This window comes from Lygodium microphyllum, chromosome 5 (genome assembly GCF_053477565.2).
Source record: "Lygodium microphyllum isolate KBCC chromosome 5, Lygodium_microphyllum_v1.1.10, whole genome shotgun sequence".
Classification (NCBI taxonomy): Eukaryota; Viridiplantae; Streptophyta; class Polypodiopsida; order Schizaeales; family Lygodiaceae; genus Lygodium; species Lygodium microphyllum.
The window spans coordinates 114,558,331-114,584,173 of record NC_141139.1 but is presented as its reverse complement, the minus strand read 5'-3'; positions in this window follow the sequence as shown (position 1 = coordinate 114,584,173).

Below are 25,843 nucleotides of genomic sequence, written 5' to 3'. Positions count from 1 at the left end.
GATCATTCACATATGCTAAAATCATCAAAATTAAGTGAGAATCAAATAATTAAATAATAAAATTCATATTAACTTTCTCATATGAAAAAAAAAATCCATATCTAGTAATAATAAGTAGTCTCATGAGACACCAAAGGAACGTACTAGACTTGGGGGAGGAGTACAAGGTGCCATTCAGATGGTTTACACACACCACACTCACACAAACAATCACAAAGAATGCCTGCAAAACAACCAAAATAACAGGAGATAATATATCGCGACTACAAAAAAAAACTCACACGGACTTGACCAAGTGCCTGACCACCCCAAGCAATCCACATCCTAGAAAAAATTCGGCATGACCTCTACACTTATGCAATCGAAAGCTTCATGCAATGCATATATACAAGCATCCAATCAAAATTCAAATCGACTATTGACCATATCATATTTTTATCCAAATGATGATTGGTCTTTGAGGAACACTCTTTTCTGGATGTTTTCATCCAAATGATGATTGATCCATCTCTTCAGGATGGATTCCATTCGCGAGACATAAGGTTTTACTCTTTCTCCAAAGGACTAACTTAGTTTCATGAACTCCTCTTGCATCCTCTCTTCAAAACCTTTACGCCTAAATTTAGTGAGGAAGGCCAACTTCAAGTCGTCCCATGTGCCAAAAGTTCCTACTGCTTGTCTCTCATACCACTGAAATATCATGCCCTTGAAAGTGGTGGGGAATATTGCTAACCAATGCTCAGGGATTCTGGCATGGTTAGATACACATGCTACCATAAACTCTACTACATGACGATCAGGGTCTTCATTGTACTCTCCCTTAAAAATTGGCAATGGGACTACATTTACTGGCCTATCATCAATATTTCTAGGATGAATTTGACTAGAAAGGGGACCTTGAGTCACCATGGACTTCTGTAAAGACTTATTTTAAGGCGTCAAAGGAGGCTTCTGCTATAAGCTCGTTCTTGGCCTTGATTTTTTCCTTCTCTCTTCTCACGTACCTCTGGACTTGTTCTAGTGCTTGCCTCTTGATTGCGTCATTCATCAGGGGGTTGGCTCCAACCAGTTGATCTGTACTCAACAGAACAGAATCAAAGGGGGCTTCTGTCTCCAAAGGACTCTCTAGCCAACATCTCTTCTACTTCCTTCTTCTCTTGTCTCTAAATTCAACTTTTAAACTAGTACAGAGAGGGAGATATTCCATTCTAAAGGTATCAAAACTCATTCTTCTGAGGATCATTGTTGTGCCATCATCATAATAATGGTAGCTTATGATGGTTTCAATAGTGTATGTTGTGAAGAATACTCTATCCATCAACTTCCAACGGGTTGCTAATTGGACAAATAGGAGATTGTTAGTGCACCAGGCATCCCACGTGTCTTGCTATTGAACATCCACAAATAAATTCCAACTCTTTTCTTTCTTGTTTTTGTGAACCTCCACTGACCACGACTCCTGAAGCTTCTTCATGATCTCGCACTTGATGATTTTTGGAAACTTCTCAATGAATGCTAAATCTTCCATGGATGGTCATTCTCTCTGTTTTTTCACTTCACTTTATTCCCAAACAATTTGCCACCAAGATGCATGTCTCTGTTGCTTCAATTGAAAGAGGAAATAGCCCACCACATAGAGCCTGCATCATGATGGTAATATGTTTCTGCCATTGTGGGATGAACTTCTTATGGAAAGTGGCTTTGGCAAATAAGAATTTCCAATTCTTCAATGGAAGAAGGAACTTTGCAAACATCCATTGAATTCTTCTCTCCTTTGGCAATGCCATTTCCTTCATTTTCAGCCTCTTCTAATGCTTGTTGATGGCAAGTTTCCCTAGCTGCGCACCGAAAACATAGAGCCCCAAGAGAGACACCAAGGAAAAAGTTTTTCTACTGCAAGAAAATCTATCTTGTAACATCAACAAGCTTTTGTTTCATTCTTTAAAGAACCACAACAAGGAAAAGAACAAATCTTCACACAACATCATAGTAGATATCTCTAATGGATTTATCTTCAACAAAATTTATCATTCTCTTCATATTCTTCATAGAATTCATCAACCAACAAGGAGAACACAAAATAAACACCACTTTGAATGGAAAAATATCACATAGTATTCATCTGTATTGTCTTCATAGTTTTCTCTCACAGTCTCTCATAAATAGATAGATACATTGTTTGGCATAAAATTGGCTATCTCTGACTCTCTCTTTTTCTCTCAATCAATAATACATCATCTCCTCATAAAATACTCAATAATCACTCATAGTAATCCTTCTTTGGTTATGGATTCCCCTTCCAAGAGGTGTGTGTGATATGAAAGGTCACCAAAGCCACTACAGTGACTCTTCATAACTCATCACTATCACTTCACTCCAGTCTTCTTTTGAGTTTTCAGCAGTTACTTCTTCCACTTCCTTGAGCTCTTTTGAACTTACATTAACCTCTTTCCAAGGGCTGGAAAACTTTTCCAAAATCTCACATACTTTTCACAGAACACTTACAGAAGTATACAGAACAAAACAGGAATAGGAACAGGAACAGAGGCTCTACAGAAGCTCAACAGAGGGTTAGAGAAGGTCAACAAAAAACATCAAAACCTCATAACTCATACTAAAACCATTCAAAAATATCAAAAAACCATTCAATAAGCTTTCAAAATACCTCAACCTTCATCAATCATCAATCCATGCTTCATACAGAAGAAAATCAAAACAAAATAGAAGGTATCAGAACCAATTAGAACCTCAACAGAACCTATTAGAATATCACAGAACCTCATATTTCTACTGAGAATCATCATGAGCTTCCAAAAAAAAATCAATATCATCGAAAAAACTTTCAAAAACTTCCAAAATAACTAATCATCACTCAAAATCCATCAAAAATCAACCATTCATGCCTCAAAAACAACAAAATTTAACCAAAAATTCTAGTCATTTCAGCATTCAACAAGCATATGTTCCATTCTCACATCAATATCTCACCCAGTCCTTCCAAAGTTTCAATGTGTGTGGTAGACATATTCTCTGCCAATGAGTGGCCAATCTATCAATCGTAGACAATTTCTTTAAATTCCCACGTAAAGGTGCCCAAAACCCTCCCATGGGTGGTTTTTCCAATTTGCACCTTCATGTAGGAGCCAGTCCCTAGTTGTTAACTTGCCACATGTGAGGTGGTTTGTATACATATTAATTTAGATGCCATAGTTAGGACCCACACAACTATGGAGCCATAACCCTGCTTATTCCATAGAAACAATGGTTTCACACAATGTAACTCAAACACCCCATGGCATTTAAACCACTATCTTGACACAAAAATGCAAGCATTATAACTTGTGAGAAACTTGATTTTGGGCAAACCAATTTTCCTTTCAATTACTGCTTGTGCAGCCAATTGTTCCCTATCTCTTATCTCCAAATTTTGACACCAATAAATCTTGGATTCATTTGGCCATAAACTATAGCTATGGAAAGTCTTCACATGGGTAGCATCAACAGCACATCAATTGATGATGGGAGTAGGTCATTGGCTGCAAGAAGCAGTACTCAACAACCTTCAACAATAGTGTCATGACTAGCAACAGCTCAAACATCAACAAGTTCTCATGGCAATGAATAGGGTGACAATAACCAAACATCTTAACTTATTTTTAAACAATATTTAAACTTAAATGGAAAGGAAAACAAAAAGTCCAAATGAAACAACATACCTCTTTGAAGCTTTTGGACTTGAACAAGAAGTCCCACTAGGTTGGGAGTCCAAAGAGCTCTGTGGTGTATGATGATCCTTGCCTGATGTCCCACCAGGCTCAATTGTGAATCTTCGGCTTGCTCCAAACTTGTTGGGATGAATGGTTGAACCCATCTTGATTCAAAAGAATGAAAACTTAAATATTCTTATTCACCCTCATCATTTTCCAAAATGGTCTTTGCAACCTTGGCCCATGCCCAATGTGGCAACCGAGACACACTGAACTTGAATGCAGGAGTTGTACTGCTTACAAGCTAAGGTCCATAGTAACAACAGTACTAGAAGCATCCAATTCTTGTGCCTGAAACTTGTCATATCTCACGAGGGTTAAAGAAGTATTGTTTAGTTTCCCTTTTGAGTCAATAAAAGTAGTATGGATGGATTGGATGTTTGCAATTCGGATTATAAACTGCAACATTTCTGCATCATCTTGGTCAGAAGATTAGGAAGCCTCCAAACAAATACGCAATTGTCTCCATTGACTTGCTTGAAAACAATAAATTAGTAGCACCAAGTGAAAAGGCTGTAGTAAAGAAGCCAAGTTAGCATATATACAACTCTAAAGGCCACCTTAAACTTATTGATATATTAGCTACTTGCAATCAGGCATGAAAGCTATCCATGTTATTGCTTCAGTGTGACCTTGTGCCAAGGATAAAAGGCTTCCATTTGATATGTCATGCATATGCATGTTCTTATCAGAATGTGAGTAGACTACATATGACCCACTAGGATCAATGTGAACCTACCACATAAAGGAGCAAAAGACATCAGAAACTATGATGACAAATATTGTACACAAACCCAATGTCTTAAAGATCAAAAGTGGCAAATCTGCAAACAAAAAAAGTGAGATATAAAGAGATGTGGCTTTTTGAATTATCTTCAAGTGGTCAACCTTAAGAAGAACAAGGTTCAATCCTTATTATATTGAGCTTTCTTATTTGAATAGAGTAGAAATCCTTGTAAAAATAGCAACAATTTGATCTTATTCACCATTTGTAAAACACCAAAACACACACACCTTTTTTGTCCTATTCTTTACACCATCCAAATTTCAAAATGTTCAGTAAATTGAATAGGTTACAACAAGGACTTCATTGTTCATACTTTAATGGGCTCACTAGCTTCTCCTTCTGGTTTGAAGCATCTTACAGACTTCCCATTAGCAAGATTGAGCATGTTCAACTTCTTATCCTGAAACCATATAAGACAAATAACTTAACATACTAGCCAATCATGTTTTAATATAAGACATGGTAACCTTCCATGAAAATAGCTTCCAACCTATCCAACACACTGCTAGCATCTTGTATGGATTAATGTCCATATCATAAACTATGCCATGAGAAGCCATTTCCTCATGCTAACGTGTACTCTTGGTGCCCAATGTCATTGCCTCTATGTTGTGAAACACCACAGATCTACAGGCAAGTGGTTTTACAGTTGGGCCAAGATAAAATAGACCTAAGAATCTTACCCCCAACAACGTGCCACTTAAAGGCGAATCTGCCCCAGTGAGGAGTGAAAAAGAAAAAGAAAAGACAGTAGAATGTACACATGTACAACAGGATGAGGAAAAATGTCATCTCACCCAATACCCATCAATCTCTTGAGGAAGGCAAAGCGCTCAGTAGTGAGGCTTTTCATGAGAAAATCTATAGGATTTTTGTCAGTGGAGATCCTGACAAGGTCAACAGACTTGTCCTCCACGACTCCACACATGAAGTGATACCTCACCTCGAGGTGTTTTGTCTTTGCATGGAAGATCGGTTTCTTGACTAGCTGAATAGCACTCATAGAATCCAAATGCAGCATAGATATAGCATCAATTCCAAGGTCATTGCAAGCCTCAATGTGGCTGCAACATACTCGGCCTCAGTGGTAGAGAGAGTCGTACACTTCTGAACCTTGGACATCCAAGAGACAACACCTCCAGGATAGGTGAATACATAGCCAGAAGTGGACTTCCTACTATCTGCATGTCTTGCATAATCAGAGTCTGTGTATCCCACAACTCCTATATCCTGGCTACCATACTAAATACACATATCTATTGTGCCCTTTAGGTATCTCATGATACCCTTCACGGCATCCCAATGTTTCTTGCTAGGTGTAGCCATATAGCGTGCCCTGATACCAACTGCAAATGCAATATCTGGATGACTGGCTATCGTGGCATACATCAAACTGCCCACGGCTGATGCATAAGGGATCTTGGCCACCTCGGTCCTCTACTCATCTGTCTGTGGACAATCGACCTATGAGACCTTCGCATAAGAAGGTAATGGATAGCCAATAGGCTTCATGTCCTGCATGCGGAAACACTGAAGGACTTTATGAATGTACTCCCTCTGTGAGAGGTAGAGTAGTCCTTGATGCTTGTCATGCTTAATGCACATACCAAGAATGTGAGAGGCTTGTTCCAAATCCTTCATATCAAAGCTCTTCTTCAGCTGAGATTTGAGAACATCCAGCTCATCATGAGCTTTCCCTGCTATCAGCATATCATCCACATAAAGTACAAAAATAAGCAAGGAGCCATCATGGGCTTTCTTCATGTAAAGACACGGATCCATATCACTCTTGTGTAGACCTGTGACTGCATAAAGGCATCAAACTTATGATACCACTCTCCCTAGGTGCTTGCTTCAAGCCATAAAGACTTTTCTTCAACTTACACACTAGGTGCTCCGTGCCAGGTTCTGCAAAGCCTTAAGGCTGCTCCATGTAAATCTCATCATGCAAATCCCCATGCAAGAATGCAGTCTTAACATCCATTTGATACATGTCCACATCAAGCTACGCGATTAAGGCCAAAACCAACCATAGGGTGGTCATTTTGACCATAGGAGAAGAGACTTCATCAAAGTCAACTCCATGCTTTTGTTTAAAACCCTTAGCAATAATTCTTGACTTATAAGCCAGCTTGGGATTTCCAGGGGTACTTTTATGCTTATACACCCATTTGCATGGCAAAACCTTCTTGCCCTTTGGCAATGCAACCAAATCCCAAGTCATATTCTTAGCAGGGAGTCTATCTCAAACTACATAGCCCTCTCCTAGGAGTGATTATCACCCCTGTGCATAGCCTCATCATAGGTGAGAGGCTCTCCTACATATGTAACTAAGACATAATTCATCGAGGGTTCAAATCTATCAAGTAGTCGTCTATCTCTAGTAGACTGTCTCACGACAAGCTCTGCTGCCTATCCAACACCCTGGCCATGTGTACCAACTGCTGCATGCCATGACCACCTGGTTGTGCAGGCTGTTCTAGAGCATGTGGCTCCTCCTAGAATATAACCATGTGTATCTCTACCACCTTCTCAAGCTGTCAATGCATCTTGTCTTCATGGAATAGTACATCATGGTTGTGGATGACTTTCTGCACCTATGGATCCCAAAGGCAGTAACCCATCTCGCCTGCATCTCCATAGCCAAGGAAAATGCATTTGTCACTCTTAGGATCCAACTTACTATGCTTGTCCTTGGGCACACGGCAGTATGCCTCACATCCAAAGACACGTAGATGTGCATAAGACGACGGAGGTTTCTCAATCCATACCTCCACTGTAACCTAGAAATCGAAACCACTGGAAGGTGATCTATTTATTATATGCACAGCTATACTAACTGCCTCAACCGAAAAGCTCTATGGTAGGCCTGCATGGCTAAGCATACTATGTACATGCTCCTGGATGGTTCTATTCATTCGCTCAGCCAAACCTTTCTAGGGTGGGGTATAGGGGGGGTCAACTGACTCTTAATGCCCCTCTCGTCACATAGCTGCTCAAAGGCACGTGACACATATTCTCCCCCATTGTTAGTCCTAAGGCATTTCAGTCTATGCCCAATCTAGTTCTCAACCAATGCAAGCCATCTCTGAAACAAGCCAAGACATCTGACTTAAGCTTAATGGGATAAGCCCAGACTTTACGCAAAAAATTATCAATAAATGTCACAAAATACATTGCACCATCCTTCTGAATGTACCAATTCCAAGGACTCACTCATGCGTGTCCTACCAAACTTTTTATGTATATTCCTAATCTGTCTGCCATAAAGACAATACTCACATGAATCAAAACATGCATAGTTAAGGGGTGGTAAGTACTGCAAACCAAAAAGCATTTTCATCCCCTTCAAGGACATTTCTTCTCTTCTCTTCTCTTCTCTTCTCTTGCTCGTAGCAATGGAGCTTGGAGTGTAGACCTTGAGGATGGAGCTTGCTTGAAGCTTGCACTTGGATTGCGGAGCTACTAGAGTACTCAAGAGAGGAGGCAACTCAATCGGGCATGGAGGTAAGCTCACTACACTCATAGAGATGGATAGCACGTTGGCTATATGAGAGGTAGCCATTAGTGCTCGGCTTGGAATGCTTGAACAATAAGCGATCCGTGGGTCTTGGTGGTTGATTGCCTCCATATTTTGTTCCATTGCCGAGACCAACGGATTCAAGCCTTGAGCGTTTGCACGCTTCGAATCAAGCATTGAAGTAGGGTTTTCCCTAAACCAATGCTTGAGGTAGATAGGTAGGAAGCGAGGGAGTTTAAAGAGGTATTCGATCTTCTTAGCAATTAGGTTTTTGGTTTTTCAAATTTGGAAAAGTAGGTTGAAGTAATGTAAATGTTTTCATTATGATTTTTATTTACATTTAGGTAGGATAAGAGCAAAACAGTGTGAGCACACAACAGGGTTTCTGCTCTACTGTATAATAGGCTAAAATAGGGAAAAGAAGAGAAAAAAATGAAATTCAGGGGTAAATGCTGGTAAGAGGAGCAGGACTAAGGTGAATGCAGACCTGGGCAGGGCAACAAGAGGCCAAGAGGGTCAAGGGAGACCTCATTTGGCATTTCAATGATTAGAGAAAGCTAGAGAGAGAGAGAGAGAGAGCTTGCATGCCTACATTGGATCAATCGGAGCTTATTAGGACTTGTAGTGAGATTCAAGTACGGAATGTCCTTGGCCCACACTCCTCCTTGATTTTTGGAAGTTCTGGCAGCCACTAGCAACATCTAGATTTAGATTTTTGGCAAATAAGTGATCAACATGCGTTCCAACTGGCAAAATCGGACGCCCACCACAGTATCTGATTCCTAGAGTCAAACACCGAGCGACCTGTCCGATTCCTAGAGTTGGACTGAGTGACCTATCCGACTCCCAGATTCGGACCACTCGGACAAACCTACATGGTCCAATCGGACACCCTATCCGATTTTGAAAATCAGACAGCCCATAATGGAACACACAACTCATCCGATTAGACTCTTGTCGACCCATCCGATCGCGACACTTAGACCATTGAATTGGACCAATATCCTTGTCTGATCAAGCATACCCCGATCAGTCCTCTCCGATCGGACATGCCCTATCCTATTTTGAAAATGAGACATCCCAGAATTGGATACTTGTCAAATCGGACTCCCATAATCAGACGCATAAAAATCGGACCACTCAGACTCAACCCGTCCAATCGGCCGATCGAACCAACCCAAAATCAGACGTCTGATTTTGGTAATCGAACTCCTGAGAATCAGACTACTAAGAATCGGATAAAAAACTATCAAAATCGAACGGGTGAACAGAATACAAATTTGGCACATCTAACCCCTGAAACTGATCCAAAGACCATGTGGACCCGAAAGCACATCTTAGACTTATCACTGGCATGAAATCTAGAGTAACTAGTTCAAAACTTGGCTACGAATGGTCCTTCCAATCGCACATGGTATTTAGCGTACCGACCTTACAGGGCCGAGGGGGACTATACCCCCCTCAAACCCCCGCAGAGGGGGCTCTGTCCCCTTCACACCTCCCCCAAGTAGGCTGGAGAGAAAACACATGCCATGATAGGTCCTCCAAATTAGATCCTAGTGTAGTAGTGGCTCTACACAAGCATAGATTCTTGTTAACCCTCAAACGAACAAGGTGAAAAATCCAAAAAATCTAAAGCAGAAGACAAGGCTAAGGCAAAAGTGAAATGGAAGACGAAGGCGCACCAAAGAAGAATCCAAAAACACAAGAAGTGCAAAACAATTCCAAATCAAGGAGAAAGGTGCATAAGAAAAAGCACAAGTCAATACTTTTGTAAAAGAGCGCAAGGCGCACCATGATTTATTTGAAGAGCACCAGGCTCTCACCCATGCAAATTGTAAAGGTAGATGGGCAGTGGAAAGGAAGCTAGGAAGATAGAAGGACATTGGGAAAAAGGGCCTAGGCCACGACCAGCCATGTAAAAAATGGGATAAGGGGATGACCTTCCAAAAGGGATTTAGGGTTTTGTATATAAAGTTGAAAAGTGAATGAGAAGCTCATTCTTGTATGTTGGCCAAAAGTAGCTCTCTTCTTCTTCTTCTTCTTCTTCTTGCTTGCTTGAGCTTGTACTTGAGAGAGGGAGTGTGAGAGTGTGAGGGAGTGAGTGTGTGAGGGTGAGGGACCGTGGTGGAGAAGCTCTGCATCTTATCCTCTTCTCTTCTCTTCTCTTCTCTTCTCTTCTCTTCTCTTCTCTTGCTCGCAGCAATGGAGCTTGCTTGAAGCTTGCACTTGGATCATGGAGCTACCGGAGTGCTCAAGAGAGGAGGCAACTCAAGCAGGCATGGAGGTAAGCTCACTACACTAGTAGAGATGGATAGCACATTAGCTATGTGAGAGGTAGCCATTAGTGCTTGGCTTGGAACACATGAACAATAAGCGGTCCGTGGGTCTTGGCGGTTGATCGCCTCTATATTTTGGTTCCGTTGCCGGGACCAACAGATTCAAGCCTTGAGTGCTTGCACACTTCAAATCGAGCATTGAAGTAGGGTTTTCCCCGAACTGGTGCTTGAGGTAGATAGGTAGGAAGCGAGGGAGTTCGAAGAGGTATTCGATCTCCTTAGCAAGTAAGTTTTTGGTTTTTTGGATTTGGAAAGATAGGTTGGAGTAGTATAGGTGTTTTCTTTATGATTTTTGTTTATATTTAGGTAGGATAGGAGCAAACAATGTGAGCACATAGTAGGGTTTCTGCTGTTGTATAACATGCTGAAAAAGAAAAAAGAAGGGCAAAAAATAAAATTTTGGGTTAAATGCTGGTAAGGGGAGCAAGGCTAACATGAATGCAGACCTGGGCATGGTAATAAGAGGCCAGGAGTGGCAAGGGAGACTTCATTTTGTATTTTAGGGATTAGGGAGAGAGAGAGAGAGAGAGAGAGAGAGCTTCATTGTGTGGACCTACTCCAATCTCATCACCTTCCCCTACATGCGTAGCTAAGATCTAGAGGTGCTAGACCAGTGGAAAGGCCTTGATCGTTTGACGCGACAAATTCTATGCAAGTTAGGCAAAAAACGCATCGCCTTCGGCCCATTCGAGTGACGGCAATTGTGGGCGAGTCTCAAAATCGGCCCTCGACCCGGGCCCTTGGCCCACCTTGTATTCGACCACTCAACCAAACCCATTCGAACAAACCATCCAGCCTTCGGCTCAATGTTTGGCCCCATCCAAATTGACCATTCGGACCAACTTGATATTCAGCCCTCGGCCCTGACGACTCCGCCCAATCCCACTCGAACAAGCTGAGATTCGACTAGATCGAAATCACCACTCGGACCAACTTTGCACTCGGCCCTTGGCCATTCGGCCATTTGGCCCTCAGAAAACCGCATTCGGACTGTCTGAATTTGACAATCGGACCAATTGCATTCAGCCCTTGGCCATTCGGACAGACCGAATTGGACATTCGGCCCCTGCAATTCGGACTTGCTGGGTTGAATTTTTATTTTTTTACATTTTTAACCTATAGACCCTAAAACTAACCGAGAGACCGTATAGAGCCGAAACCACATCATAGATCTATTATCGGGCTAAAATCTAGAGCGAGTAGTTCAAAACTTGGCTATAGACATGGTCCTTCAAATCGGGTATGGTATTTAGCATAACTGCCCTTCGGGCCAAGGGGCAAGACCAGGGAGAAGCTTGTCAAGAAGCTAACCAGGACATATGGCCAAAGAATGGTGACCAAGGATGTAGAAAGAAAACCCTCTTAGGGAGTCACTTCAAAAGGGCGACGAAGTGTGAGGCCGACTATGTAACACAGAGGATACACTTGACATTATCGAGTGTGAGGATAATCACAACCTTTAACAAGGGTGACCTCATTAAACCTCGAGGGAAAGACAAGGAATGCTCTGACATACCAAACAAGCCTAGTAACGAGAGCAAGGACTTGTTGGAAGAGTTGATACAGGCGCATGTTGAACAAAGAGAACCAGTGAGTGAGGCCATGCTTGAAACAAGAAGGTCAGGAGACAATGCCAAGGATAGGCTTTGGACTTACAAATATCGTAGAATAACAGAAGAGAAGCCCAAGCCTTACAAACAAAGGTACTGATGAAGAGCTATCACAATGCCGTGATGGATATCCAAAGCATTGTTATGTGCTCAAGGGTATTACGCAGGCAACAAATGGATTTGAGTACCAAAGCCCCCTGCTAAACCACCTCTATCAGTTGAAGGCCAGGACATATTAAGAGCAAAGAAGCGCATGAGGAAATCTAAATGAAAGAGCAAGTCTCAAGTCAAAAACATTGGAGTGACCAAGCCCCTCACGATTGAAATCAAGAAACCAAATGGGACTATTCGAAGGATAGATCCTCAACCTAGCGTGCTTCACAAGCAAATATCAGATGTAATCGTTGAGGGTATACGAATGCCACTAGTGCCCAAGGAGCCTTGGATTTCCCAAGAGGATAACAAGTATCATAGGCACAACATTACTCATGGTAAGATTGATTGCTCAACAAAGCAAATGGTAGGATCGTCTAATAGCCATGAGCAAATCTTTCCGCTAGTGCCAAGTCCACCTAGAAGTCCCAAATCTCCTACACACTCTTTCCCTAAACGGACGCAAGAAGCACAACACCATTCATCAAGTGCAGATCTCTATCTCCATCTAAGCTTCCAAATGTCCAAGAGGTGGGACATGATACCACTCGTAGCTCTTAGCCCAAGGATATGCATGTGCAATCTATTGTGACTAGATCAACTGAGGCTCGACCTGCACAAGTGAATGCTCAAAGGGCAACAAAAGACACAACCACTTCTAATTTGCTTAAGGACTTGACATCACAATCTACTAATAGTATCCAATCCACTGAACTAGCCGTTACTACTTCCAATTAGGAATCACAGTAGTCACAACCTTTGGCCATGACGATGCCCCTTGCAGAACGTGTCCTTACAATTCACATGTGAAAGAGGTGTCGCAACCAACACCCTTGACATCTCCAGCACTACCAAAGCACCTAAATCCTAGGCTTAAGGAGAAATCTCTCGAAGATTTGGCCAAGGAAATGGCAGATCTGACCAATGAACCAAAGATGAAGTGCCTGATGAAGCTTGATCACAAGCTGACAGCCATCACATGTGCGTATGTCCATGTGGACATGGGAAGGCCAACACTAGAGCACACGAAGCTCATAGCCAAACCCTTGACTTGGGGTGAGCAACAACATGTTTGCTCTCACTATGAAGCTATTACTTAGGAAGTCATAAAGGACATCCCAAAGGCCACAGCTAGAGAATTGCGCTTGATATCCTCACTCTATACTGCCCAATGTGAGACAAGGAAAAGCTTGAAGCAATCAAGCAAAAAGGGAAAGGACAAGGCAACTTTGTGTAGAAATGGTACTTCAATCAAAGTTTGGCAGCCAAAATTGGCCACAAACTAATGACACTCGTTGAGCAAAGGAAAGCCCTTTGGACATCAATATATGATTGCACGTATGTTTCCCCAACCTCATTACGAGTGTTGGCAATGGCCCATGAGGTCTAGCTTTCTATCACTATCCAAAAACATCCCTTGTACGATAAGCTGCTCCTAGAAGAAGATCTACACATGGCTAGCAAGCTAGGAGTAGGGAACATGGTACTTGATATTAGCACATATGCCTTTTGCCTCACTCAAGACCGTGCAATCCTAGATCTCTATGCTTCCCATCAATACAACCCTGACTTCTTCAATTGGTTCCATCCAAGCCTACAGGACAGAAATCCTAAACTACCTCTTGGTTCTACACTAGAGTCACCCAACCCTCATGAGAAAGAGAAAAACAATTCTAAATACAACACCCACGCTGATAAGAAGAACTGGAGGCATGTTCCAATCAGAAAGGACAAGAGCCTAGAGCAAACGCCCCCTGATCCAGAGCAACTGGCCATGCAATTGGATAAGGAGCTAAATGCAGGGGAATTAGCTGAAAAGCTAGACTCTCCGAGGAGAGAGGTAGTTGTACCCTCGCAACCTAGCGAGGTTGTTCAGCAGGCTGCAGCTACGTCCCATGAGGACACATTAGAGGAAGAGAGGGCTAAGGCCCAACCAAGCACATCAATGGCTGACTTAGTTCAGGATCCAAAATCTTTAAAGGATACACCTCAATTTCCCAAGAAAAAGAGGAGAAACCAATGAAAACAACAACAGTTACAAGTGATTGTAGATGCCAAGAAGATTGAGACCAAGAGTGCTGAAGAGTTGAGGACTAAAGCATCGAGTCCAACCACGAATGAACTCATTTCCATCTCTCCTAACAGCGGTGAAACCTCAAACACATCTGTGTGTTCTGATAAGTTAAAGCAACCATTACCATCAACAGTTGCTTACAACACTCAATCCAAAATTTGCATTGACCAATCAAGAGTGGATACAACACTGTCACAACAAGTTGACAAAAGTATGCCAGTCACATCTGAGAAGAACCATGACACAATAGCAGCAAAACCTCAGGAGGAACATGAAAACCTTGAGGACAAGCAATCCTAGCGTTGACCAATCTTGCTCATTTAGGCCTGAGCCCCTAGCCATGCTGAAGCCTAGGGAAGCTCCCAGAACCTTGCATGAAATAGCAACCGAGCAAGCCCTCATTGAACATAGAAGTGTCACAGAATACTTAATTGAATTGGATACTAAACTTAAATTATCTACATCCTTGCAGACATGGGCACATTCCTTAGGGAGCAACTTGAGGAATACTTGCCATATCCTCTATCCTGGGAAGAGTAGGAATATCTTAACGACCACTGTGACAAGCTCCTACACCCCTCATACATGAATGCATGCAACTCATCTCTGACGAGAAGGCCAATAAATTACACCTAATTGTGACATTCAACGAAGCGCTTTGCCAACCAAATCTCCTAGAGATAGAGTAATTAAAGTGACAATCAAAAGGTCCCAGTCAATTTGAAAAATGTTGGTTTGAAAACCACACTACAATGGTTGAACTTGGAGCCTAGATTATGACAATCTCAGAGGAGCGATTGGCCAAATGGCGGTCTCAAAGAGACCCAACCTATGTGGCGCCAACTTCCTTTTGAGTACTGATTGCCATTCGAGGTAGACTTAGATGGTACTAGCCAAGAGAACTATCCGGTTGATAAGATTCTCACTAAGGAGGAGCTACATGTTGCGAGTAGACTCGGACAAGGTACCATGCTACTCGATGTTGTAAAATATCTGTTAATATTGAGTAGATTGCCACGAGTACTAGATGTGTATGCCACTCTCCAGTACAATCCTGAGTTCTACAACTAGTTTTTATCTTCATGAAGTGACATGGATTCATAAATGTGTACATAAATAAACAATGAGTTTTGTGACTATGTATAGATAATACCAACACACACAAGCAATGATGGTCAGGCACAGGAAGAAAATTTTGGGTTTGAGAGGCTGAGCTCCTCAGGTCCTCCTCTCACCACATGTCTAGAAGTTGTGTGACCATTCCCTCCTCTAGGTGGAGGGCATGCAGCCCTCATTGCCGCCATTGGAAGCCCTAGCCAACACCTCTAAGGGTGTGGATAAGGTGATGTCCCCTCCTATAGGCTTCCTCCCTTTTCAATCGATTCTTCCTGGGACGAGCCCTACTCCATCCCATCACAGCCAATCCACACAACTTGGCATGAGCAAAGATCTGCTACTCTCTCGAATCCGTCCCACACTTAAGGTAGAACGAGTATCATCACTAGGGATGTCCCTCTACAAAAAATATTGCATGCCTTGCCTCACCCCTCCTCATCATAGGCACATGTTAACCTGTTGTGTGATCTCTCTCATGCAAATAGCTCTGTCCTGCCTCAGGGTCTAACCCTTGGTTCACATTTTGCAGGTTCCTCAACAATCAGCAGTCATGAAGCATCTCATGCCACTAGCCTGCAACGAAGCTCTCCTCTGTAAAAGGGAGCACATGGTGCAGGATCCGCCCGCTGGAACGCTATGTGCCTACCTTGAAGAGGTAGTTTTTGAGACATGGCCCAAAGCGATACCACCTAGGATGTAGGCCGAATGCTCCCCAAACTAAGAAGAGGACGGTTCAAAGGAATGCCTAGAGGGTAGCAACCCCTAACGTGCCGACCTTCCCTAGACGCTCGGGCACCAAATGCTCAAAAGAGGAAAAATAAGCAAAAATCAAGAATGAAATTGTTGAGCTATTCCAGAGCATTCTTAATATGGCAGTAACCAGGGACTACACCATTTGGATCTTGGCCGATGCCTCCATTTCCCTTAGCCCGAATCAAGATGTGCAACTTTCCCGGACTGCTTAGACTCTGGCCCCTCACATGATGGATTAGGACGAAGGTTTGCATGCAGTACCTCAGTTGTCTAGTCACCCAGACTCACCCTACCTCATACAAATAGAATATCCCCTATTTTGTATAAGATACTTACCAAGTGCTATCTTGCCATGACTTTTAGTCTTTAGGTGGTTAAAAGGGGCAGGTTCCCCAACTATACAAACTTTCCATATCTACTTCTAATACATTTCACATCTTTAACAAAAAAAAGAATAATCAAGCATAGGCGATATGCATCAAAGTCAATACCATAGGATTTAGGTAAATGATGTCTTTTTGCATTGCACTTGTTCATTATAGTTGAAGCATGTGGCTTGCATGTACTCTCACAAGTTGTCAAGTGGATACAGGACAACACATGTCTCAATACAAAATCGTTCAAATGTCAAAGTTTCCACAAGACCACCAACCCCACAAAGAGCGATTACAGAAAAAGCAACAAAAATACCAAGAACAAAGAGCCATGACAAAAGCCTCACTACTGGAAGAGAAAATCACCCTTGCAGAATGCCCACATTGCATTTGAGCATGGCCCAAAGCATAGACATTGGCTACTCTCTCTTTCTTGGCCAAACTCTACATTTGGCTCACTGCAATTGCTACCTCAAGTGTACTGATATCTCACATGTTACAAAGAGGTTTGCCAAATCCCAAGTGCATCTCTCCATCTCAACAATTGTTCCTCTAGCATCGAGGCGAGTAACACAATCGTCATTGTAATATCCATTTTCATAGCCTTTGGATCTCGACGTTTCCCAATCCAAAGGAAAGGTTGATAGCCTCAAGGTATTGCAATAGTTGTATTCATGTTATTTAAAAAAAAAAGAGAGAGAAGTCAAAAGAAAAGAAAATCAAATCAAATCAAATAAAAGAAGAAAGGCACCCACTATCACAACACAACACCTAGGGGTCCTCAAATTAGGTACATCCAATGACCTTGGTTAGCTGGCTCTGTCCATAGTCCCCTAGCCCCTTCCACATCCCCCACAAATGTTCAGGGCACCTCAAGGGTAGGACATACCTAGGGAGCTTGTCTCGCCTATGGTTAGACCTTTCACCCTGAACTATTTACACAATTCTTTTTTGCACTCCATCTCAGTAGTACTGACGAAGGAAATTCGGTATGGTAGCCTCTATACTATGCCAAACTCCCTTCTACCACAAAGTGAATGAGGTAAGGGCACCACCTAGTCATGGAAGAGTGGACTAGGATGCTATGCAAGAGGGAGAGGAGATTGTGAGGGAGAAGAGAGGAAAACTAAGAGAGAGAGAGAGAGAGAGAGAGAGAGAGAGAGAGAGAGAGAGAGAGAATTACAAGAAAATAGATGAATCAATAAACTTAAGAGATGGAGAACCCTCAGGACATAACCAATATACACGATATGGACACTAATAGCATGGGCTTATTACATTGTAGAGCATGCATAAGCTATAGTAGGGGAATGAATTGCATAAGCTCATGAGAGAGAATGGGAAAGGCTCAATAAGGCTGAAGAAGGCCTCTTGGCTCTCTCTCTTCTTGCAAATTACAAAGGAGAATACCTCTTTATATAGGCCTTTGAAAGGTGAGAAGGATCGAAGCTTGCACGCGAGCTATGGCGAGAGAGCAAGAGCAAGAAAGAGAGAGACAAGAAATGGGAACTCCAATAGTCACAATGTGTGACCGGGCCTTCCTTTATTTACTAGTCACTAAAAAATGAATGTAAAGAATAAAGTGACATGACGGGCGCCCGCCACCTGTAGTGTGCAGTGACGGGTACTGTCAGTGTAGTAATACACGGGGCGGCATGGCGGAGGCGTCTTTACCCCAACAACCTCCCACTTAAAGGCAAATCTGCCCCAGTGAGAGAGAAAGAAAAGAAAAAGACAGTACAACTATACATAGGTACAAGGGATGAGGAAAGGCAACATCTCATCCAACGCCCATCAATCTCCTAAGGAAGGCAAAGTGCTCAGTAGTGAGGCTTTTCGTGAGCAGATCTGCAGGATTCTCGTCAGTGGAGATCTTGACAAGGTCAACAGACTTGTCCTCCACGACACCATGTATGAAGTGATACCTCACCTCAATGTGTTTTGTCTTCGCATGGAAGACCGGATTCTTAGCCAACTGAATGGCACTCATAGAATCCAAATGCAGTGTAGGTATAGCATCAATTCCAAGGTCAGCAACTAGACGGCCTAGCCATATGGCCTCCTTGCAAGCCTCAGTGGGGCTGCAACATACTCGGCCTCAGTGGTAGACAAAGCCGTACACTTCTGAACCCTAGACATCCAAGAGACAGCACCTCCAGCATAGGTGAATACATAGCCAGAAGTGGACTTCCTACTATCTGCATGTCCTGCATAATCGGAGTCAGTGTACCCCACGACCCCTATATCCTGGCTGCCATAGCAAATACATATATCTGTTGTGCCCTTCAGATACCTCATGATACCCTTCACGGCATCCCAATGTTTCCTACTAGGTGTAGCCATATAGCGTGCCACAACACCAACTGCAAAGGCAATATCTGGACGAGTGGCTATCATGGCATACATCAAACTACCTACGGCTGAAGCATAAGGGATCTGGGCCATCTCGACCCTCTGCTCATCTGTCTACGGACAATTTGCCTGTGATACCTTCACATAAGAAGGCAATGGACAGCCAATAGGCTTTATGTCCTGCATGCGGAAGCGCTCAAGGACTTTATGAATATACTCCCTCTGTGACAAGTAGAGGAGTCCCTGATGCCTGTCGCGTCTAATGCGCATACCAAGTATGTGAGAGGCCTGTCCCAAATCCTTCATCTCAAAGCTCTTCTTCAGTTGAGATTTAAGAGCATCTAGCTCATCATGAGCTTTCCCTGCTATCAGCATATCATCTACATAGAGTACCAAAATAAGCAATGAACCATCACGGGCTTTCTTCGTATAAAGACACGGATCCATAGCACTCCTGCTGTAGCCCTGTGACTGCATAAAGGCATCAAACTTATGATACCATTCTCTAGGTGCCTGCTTCAAGCCATAAAGACTTTTCTTCAACTTGCACACTAGGTGCTCCCTGCCAGGTTCTGCAAAGCCCTTAGGCTGCTCCATATAGATCTCATCATGCAAGTCTCCATGTAAGAAAGCCATCTTGACATCCATCTGATATAGATCTAAGTCAAGCTGAGCAACCAAAGCCAAGACCAAGCGCAGGGTGGTCATCTTAACCACAGGAGAAAAGACCTCATCAAAGTCTACACCATGCTCCTACTTAAAACCCTTTGCTACCAATCTAGCCTTGTATGCTGGCTTGGGGTGTCCAGGGGTACTTTTCAGCTTGTACACCCACTTGCATGGCAAAGCCTTCTTGTCCTTAGGCAAGGCAACCAAATCCCAAGTCTCATTCTTATGCAAGGAGTCGATCTCAGACTGCATAGCCCTCTCCCAGGAGTGACTGTCACCCCTACGCATAGCCTCATCATAAGTGAAAGGCTCTCCTATATCTGTAACCAAAATATAATGCATAGAGGGCTGAAATCTATCAGGTGAACGTCTATCTCTAGCAGACCGTCTCACTGCAGGCTCTGCTACCTGCCCAGCTACCTATCCAACACCCTGACCATGAGCATTTGCTGCAGCTGTAGGCTGTCCAACTGACTGTGCAGGAGCTCTAGGCTCCTCCTGAAAGATCACTCTGTGGATCTCAACCACTTTCTCAGGCTGCCTGTGCATCTTGTCTTCATGGAAGACTACATCATGGCTGTGTACTATTTTTCGCGCCTGTGGATTCCATAGGCGATAGCCCATCTCTCCTAAATCACCATAACCAAGAAAGATGCATTTAATGCTCTTTGGATCCAACTTACTCCTCTTGTCCTTGGGCACATGGCAGAATGTCTCACATCCAAAGACACGGAGATGTGCATAAGAGGGTGGCTTACCAGCCCAAGCTTCCTCTGCAACCTGGAAATCCAATCCACTAGAAGGCGATCGGTTTATGACATGCACTGCCGTACTAACTGCCTCAGCCCAAAAGCTCTGTGGTAGGCCTACATGGCTAAGCATAGAGCGGACACGCTCCTGAATAGTCTTGTTCGTGCGCTCAGCCAAACCATTCTGGGTGGGGGTGTAAGGGGCGATCAACCGACGCTTAATACCCCTATCATCACAAAACTGCTCAAAAGCACGTGAGACATATTCTCCCCCATTGTTAGTCCTAAGGCATTTCAGCCTATACTCAGTCTGGTTCTCAACAAGAGCAAGCCAACGCTGAAAGACTGCCAAGACATTGGACTTTTGCTTTATGGGATAATCCCACACTTTCCTAGAAAAATCATCAATGAAGGTAACAAAGTACTTCGTGCTACCCATAGACATACACGGCATGGGCCCACAAACATCTGAATGCACCAAAGCCAAGGGCTCACTCATGCATGGCCTACCCGATTTCTTATGCGTAGACCTATTCTGCTTACCATAAAGACAATGATCACACGAGTCAAAACGTGCATAGTCTAAAGGCAGAAGATACTGCAAACCAAATAACATTTTCATTCCCTTCAAAGACATATGCCCCAAACGGGCATGCCAAAGTGATACATGTGGGATAGAACCCACTGCCAAAACATGGTCTACAGAAGACCCAGATACAACAAGAGGATAGAGGCTACCAGCCTTGGCGCCTCTAGCAAGCACAAGTCTGCCTTTGGTAATCTTCCAGGCAGAATCCCCAAAACAAACATGAAACCCTGCATCATCCAACTGTCCTGCAGACATAAGACTGCACGTAAGCGCAGGTACATGACGTATATCCCTGAGCAAAAAGGAACTGCCAATGGAAAACTGCAACTAAATATCTCCACAGTCCACAATATCAAGAGACATGTCATCTCCAAGTCTGATTGATCCAGATACAGCACGGTAAGAGTGAAACCACTCACGGTAAGGCGTCACATGGAAGGACGCACCTGAATCCAATAACTAGCAATGTGCATACATACTAGGTGTCTCAGTCAAGTGTGAGGCATCAGAAGAACTAGCTGCAAGTATGAACTCATCACTACCATCGGAATCCTCGGTCTGCATGACATTAATTTCTTCAATCTTGACGCTGGACTTCACAGGTACTATGCTGCGATCAGAGGACTTCTCCTGCGCTTTCTCTTTCCCCTTATCCTTGCGCTTCTCATTGCGTAACTCATGACTTTCCACGAGATTTAGACCGACCCTTCTGTGAGTCACGGCCACGGTTATTACCACGATCATTCCTATCATTCCTGCCTCTAACTGTCAAAGCATGTGAAACATGAGAGGCATCCAAGTTTTTGCGATTAACCTCTTCCTACAGAAGAGCACTCTCAACATCATTCAGTTTCAAAGTAGCACTAGAGGCACATAGGGTAGTGCGGAATACATCCCATGACTCATTCAGAGTCCCAAGCAAGAAAAGAGAAGAACCACATTCTAGCTTCTTCCTTGAGCACCAAAGGAAAATCCCTCAACTTTAATGCTTCATCATCCCTCCCAGAGACAAGGAAGGCCATCTCAAGGTTGTCCAAAAAATCCACTACATTTTTCCCATTGCGCCCAAAGAAGCTTGGAAATGCCATGTTGCCTTAGTAGAGTACAAAGATGAACACGTCTAGACTTAAGTTGTATTTTATGAGGGGAAGGATGAATGGGTTCACAGATGCATTGATTTCAGCAAGACTTCTAGGCCCCAGTATGCTTCTAATAATGCCTTGGAGTCTAAGTTTTGTGCTAGCTACAATATGCACACTTTGCATAGCAAGTGGATGGATAGGTCCATACAACTCATGGTGATTCATGAGAAACTATTACAATAAGATAAAGACATGTACATTGAAGGATGCATTGTAGTCTAGCATTGGGAAGATTATAGGTTCTGGTGATACAAGAATCTCCCTTAATCTTTCAGCCCCAAAGTACATGACAAGACGCTGCTGGAAGAAAATCTTCCTACTGATACAAACATTAACTTGGATGTTTTGTATAGAGTGGAAGGTGTAGAAATTCAGGCCATTATTATTATTCATGAGTGGAGACTACTTAAGGGAGTAGAGGGAATGCACTTTCTTGATTTATGAAGGATTTTTCCCAGAGTGTTTCTTTCTGGAACCCACCAACTTTGCTATACATAGAATTTGCTCACCAGTGATTGTTCTTGCCTTAGTATGTCCATCCTCGGTGGCATATATTTCATAAGGTGTGATGGCTACCTTTTCAACCACACCCAACCTTCGAGCTAACAACGGTTGAAGGTAGTCTCCATACTTTGCACCTCTACAAAACTCCACACCGTTCATGCATAGTTGTCCTCCTTTGATGTGGATTAGGCCAGAGAGAGAGAGGGATTTGATGATTTGGAGACGAGGACCTCCCAGAAAGGCCTTCACTTTGTTTGCAAAACACTCACCACAATTATGAGAACCTAGCAATTGATGGCAACATGATTTTTTCCGTTGTGAGAGAATGGAATTTCTAAGGTGAACACCTTTTACCCGCATACGTGCCGTCATCCGATAGACATACTTCCTTTCTTGGGATTCCTTGGGAGACCATTGTGGGAGTCGTGGACTTCGACCAACTTCAAAAAGAGTTGGTGAAGGCGTTGGAGAAGAGCCACTTGGAGCACTTGTTGTAGAGGATGCACCACCATGTGTTGTATCATCCTGCATGGATGAGAATGTCCTCAGCAGGGACACCAATTTATAACGAAGGAAATTCGGTATGGTAGCCTCTATACTATGCCAAACTCCCTTCTGCCACAAAGTGAATGAGGTAAGGGCACCATCTAGTCATGGAAGAGCGGACTAGGACGCTATGCAAGAGGGAGAGGAGATTGTGAGGGAGAAGAGAGGAAAACTAAGAGAGAGAGAGAGAGAGAGAGAGAGAGAGAGAGAGAGAGAGAGAGAGAGAGAGTGTGTGTGTGTGTGTGTGTGTGAGTTACAAGAAAATAGATGAATCAATAAACTTAAGAGATGGAGAACCCTCAGGACATAATCAATATACACAATATAGACACTAATACCATGGGCTTATTACATTGTAGAGCATGTATAAGCTATAGTAGGGGAATAAATTGCATAAGCTCATGAGAGAGAATGGAAAAGGCTCAATAGGGCTGAAGAAGGCCTCTTGGCTCTCTCTCTTCTTGCAAATTACAAAGGAGAATGCCTCTTTATATAGGCCTTGAGGGTGTTTAGGGAGGAGGTTAAGATATAATAGGAATTAACACCACCAAAGCTACATTAAGGCAGTTCAACCAATGTGAAAGCTCAATCTAGATGTTTTGTTGACCAATTTATACTTAATCAAGCTCCACCATAGGTGAGTTATCTCCATTCTTTCCCCCATATCTTGAGTCCAAGAGCTCTTCTATAATAAAAAAATAAGATCATATCTAGCAATAATAGAGAGAGAGTAGTGAGAATTCATACATCACTACTACAATTAAGGATGGTTGAGGGTGATTTAGGAGGGGAATTCTAATGTTTTATTAGCTTGAGAGAGAGGAGAAGAGAGGGGAAAGGGTTGGGAGTCTAATGAATGATGTTTTATGGAAGTGTTGTGTGGGGAAGAAAGTATGGGTGTGTATAAAATTGGGAGGTGGTCTCTACCGGAGTTGGAAAAAGTTGGCATCCACCATTTTGGCCATATCTCCTGACTCGTAGCTCCAAAAAATTATAAAAAAATACCAACCAAAACTTCAGCTCACGGCTACAACTTTTATGTTGAAAAGTTTTTTTGGATCAGAGTGAAAGTATTTTTTAAAAATCTTGCAAAATCATGTGCCTGATTTTTCTTCCACTAATGCTTCCAAGAAGGGTCCCATTTGGTTGAATTATCATAAGGCTCCAAAGTCATGGTATTATGAGCCTCACATGCCCTTTGGATGGCTCCAAATCCATTTCATATCTTTTCTTTTCACATTATACATTTTTCCTTCACCTTCCTCCATTGATCTTTACTCTTCACCTCCCCTTGGTAAACCGATTCATGAAATATTCCTATCCAGTGATTTCTTGGATTTCCCAAGAGGTTGTTCCCACCCTCTTCTTTATTTCAAAGCTCCAAATGTACAAAAAATCAACAAAGTGTTAAACAAATATTTTTTTGTGATTTTCTTAGATCAGTACCATTGCAATCAATAGTGGTAAGCAAGGCACGAAGGACCATGGAAAGTACACCCTACTCTTTGAACAATACAAGTCACCACTAGCTACCTAAAGTTAAGGTGTCAATGAGCTCAGTTATGCTAATCGTGTTGTCAAAATCACAAAATGATGTCTCAACAAACCTTCATGTGTACTTATCCTTAACATCAACAATCTTTTTCACCATATTAAAACCCTCGCTTCATCTACGCATTGCTACAAGGAACCAAACCAACAATCTTCTAACTATGTAATATCTAAGTCTGTAAGGGCACTCACATAATATCTGAACCACAACCTATGCATAGTTTGGGTCCTCAAGTGCATGACATTACTCTCAGCTTGCTCAGAATTCGAGTGGTCTCCCAAACTAATCAAACTACGTCTTGTGCATAATAAAAACACTAGCACTACCCCCACGGAGAGACCACATATAAAGGTTTTCAATTGCAGGTATTGCAGACTTCAAAGAAAGTACCATCTGCTCTTCATTAACACTCAACTCTGAACTCTTGTCCTTTCTCATCATGCAAGCACACCAAAGAATTGTCATGTAGAAAATTCCCAAAAAACAACACATGTGCTAGCCATCAATGCAATTCCCAACAAAGAACAGTCCTATCACTAACTCCAACAACCCTACCACCAGCCACCCAGGCCAACAACGTGTCCCCAATGCGCACCACCAGCAAAACTTCTCCAAGGCAAACTATAGTATCCCTTCCACCCATGTCTTCAATGCATGCCAAAGCCTCCTACCTACAATGGTAAGTGCCATAGGTCTAAAACTCATCTAGAAGGGGGGTAATGTTCACCCTCAAATGAACAAGGTGAAAATTTTGAAAAATCTAAAGCAAAAGACAAGCCTAAGGCAAAAGTGAAACGGAAGATGAAGGCGCGCCAAAGAAGAATCTAAAAAACACAAGAAGTGCAAAATAGTCCGAAATCAAGAAGAAAAACACACAAGAAAAAGCACAAGTCAATACTTTTGTAAACGAGCACAAGGCGCACCATGATTTATTTTAAGAGCGTCGGGCTCTCACCCTTGAAAATTGTAAAGGTAGATGGGCGGTGGAAAGAAAGCTAGGAAGATAGAAGGACATTGGGAAAAATAGCCTAGGCCACAACTGGCCATGTAAAAAAGGGGATAAGGGGATGACTGCTCAAAAGGGATTTAGGGTTTTGTATAGAAAGTTGAAAAGTGAATGAGAAGCTCGTTCTTATGTGTGGCCAAAAGTAGCTCTCTCCTTCTTCTTCTTCTTCTTCTTCTTCTTTCTTTCTTGAGCTTGTGCTTGAGAGAGGGGAGTGTGAGAGTGTGAGGGTGAGGAACCGTGG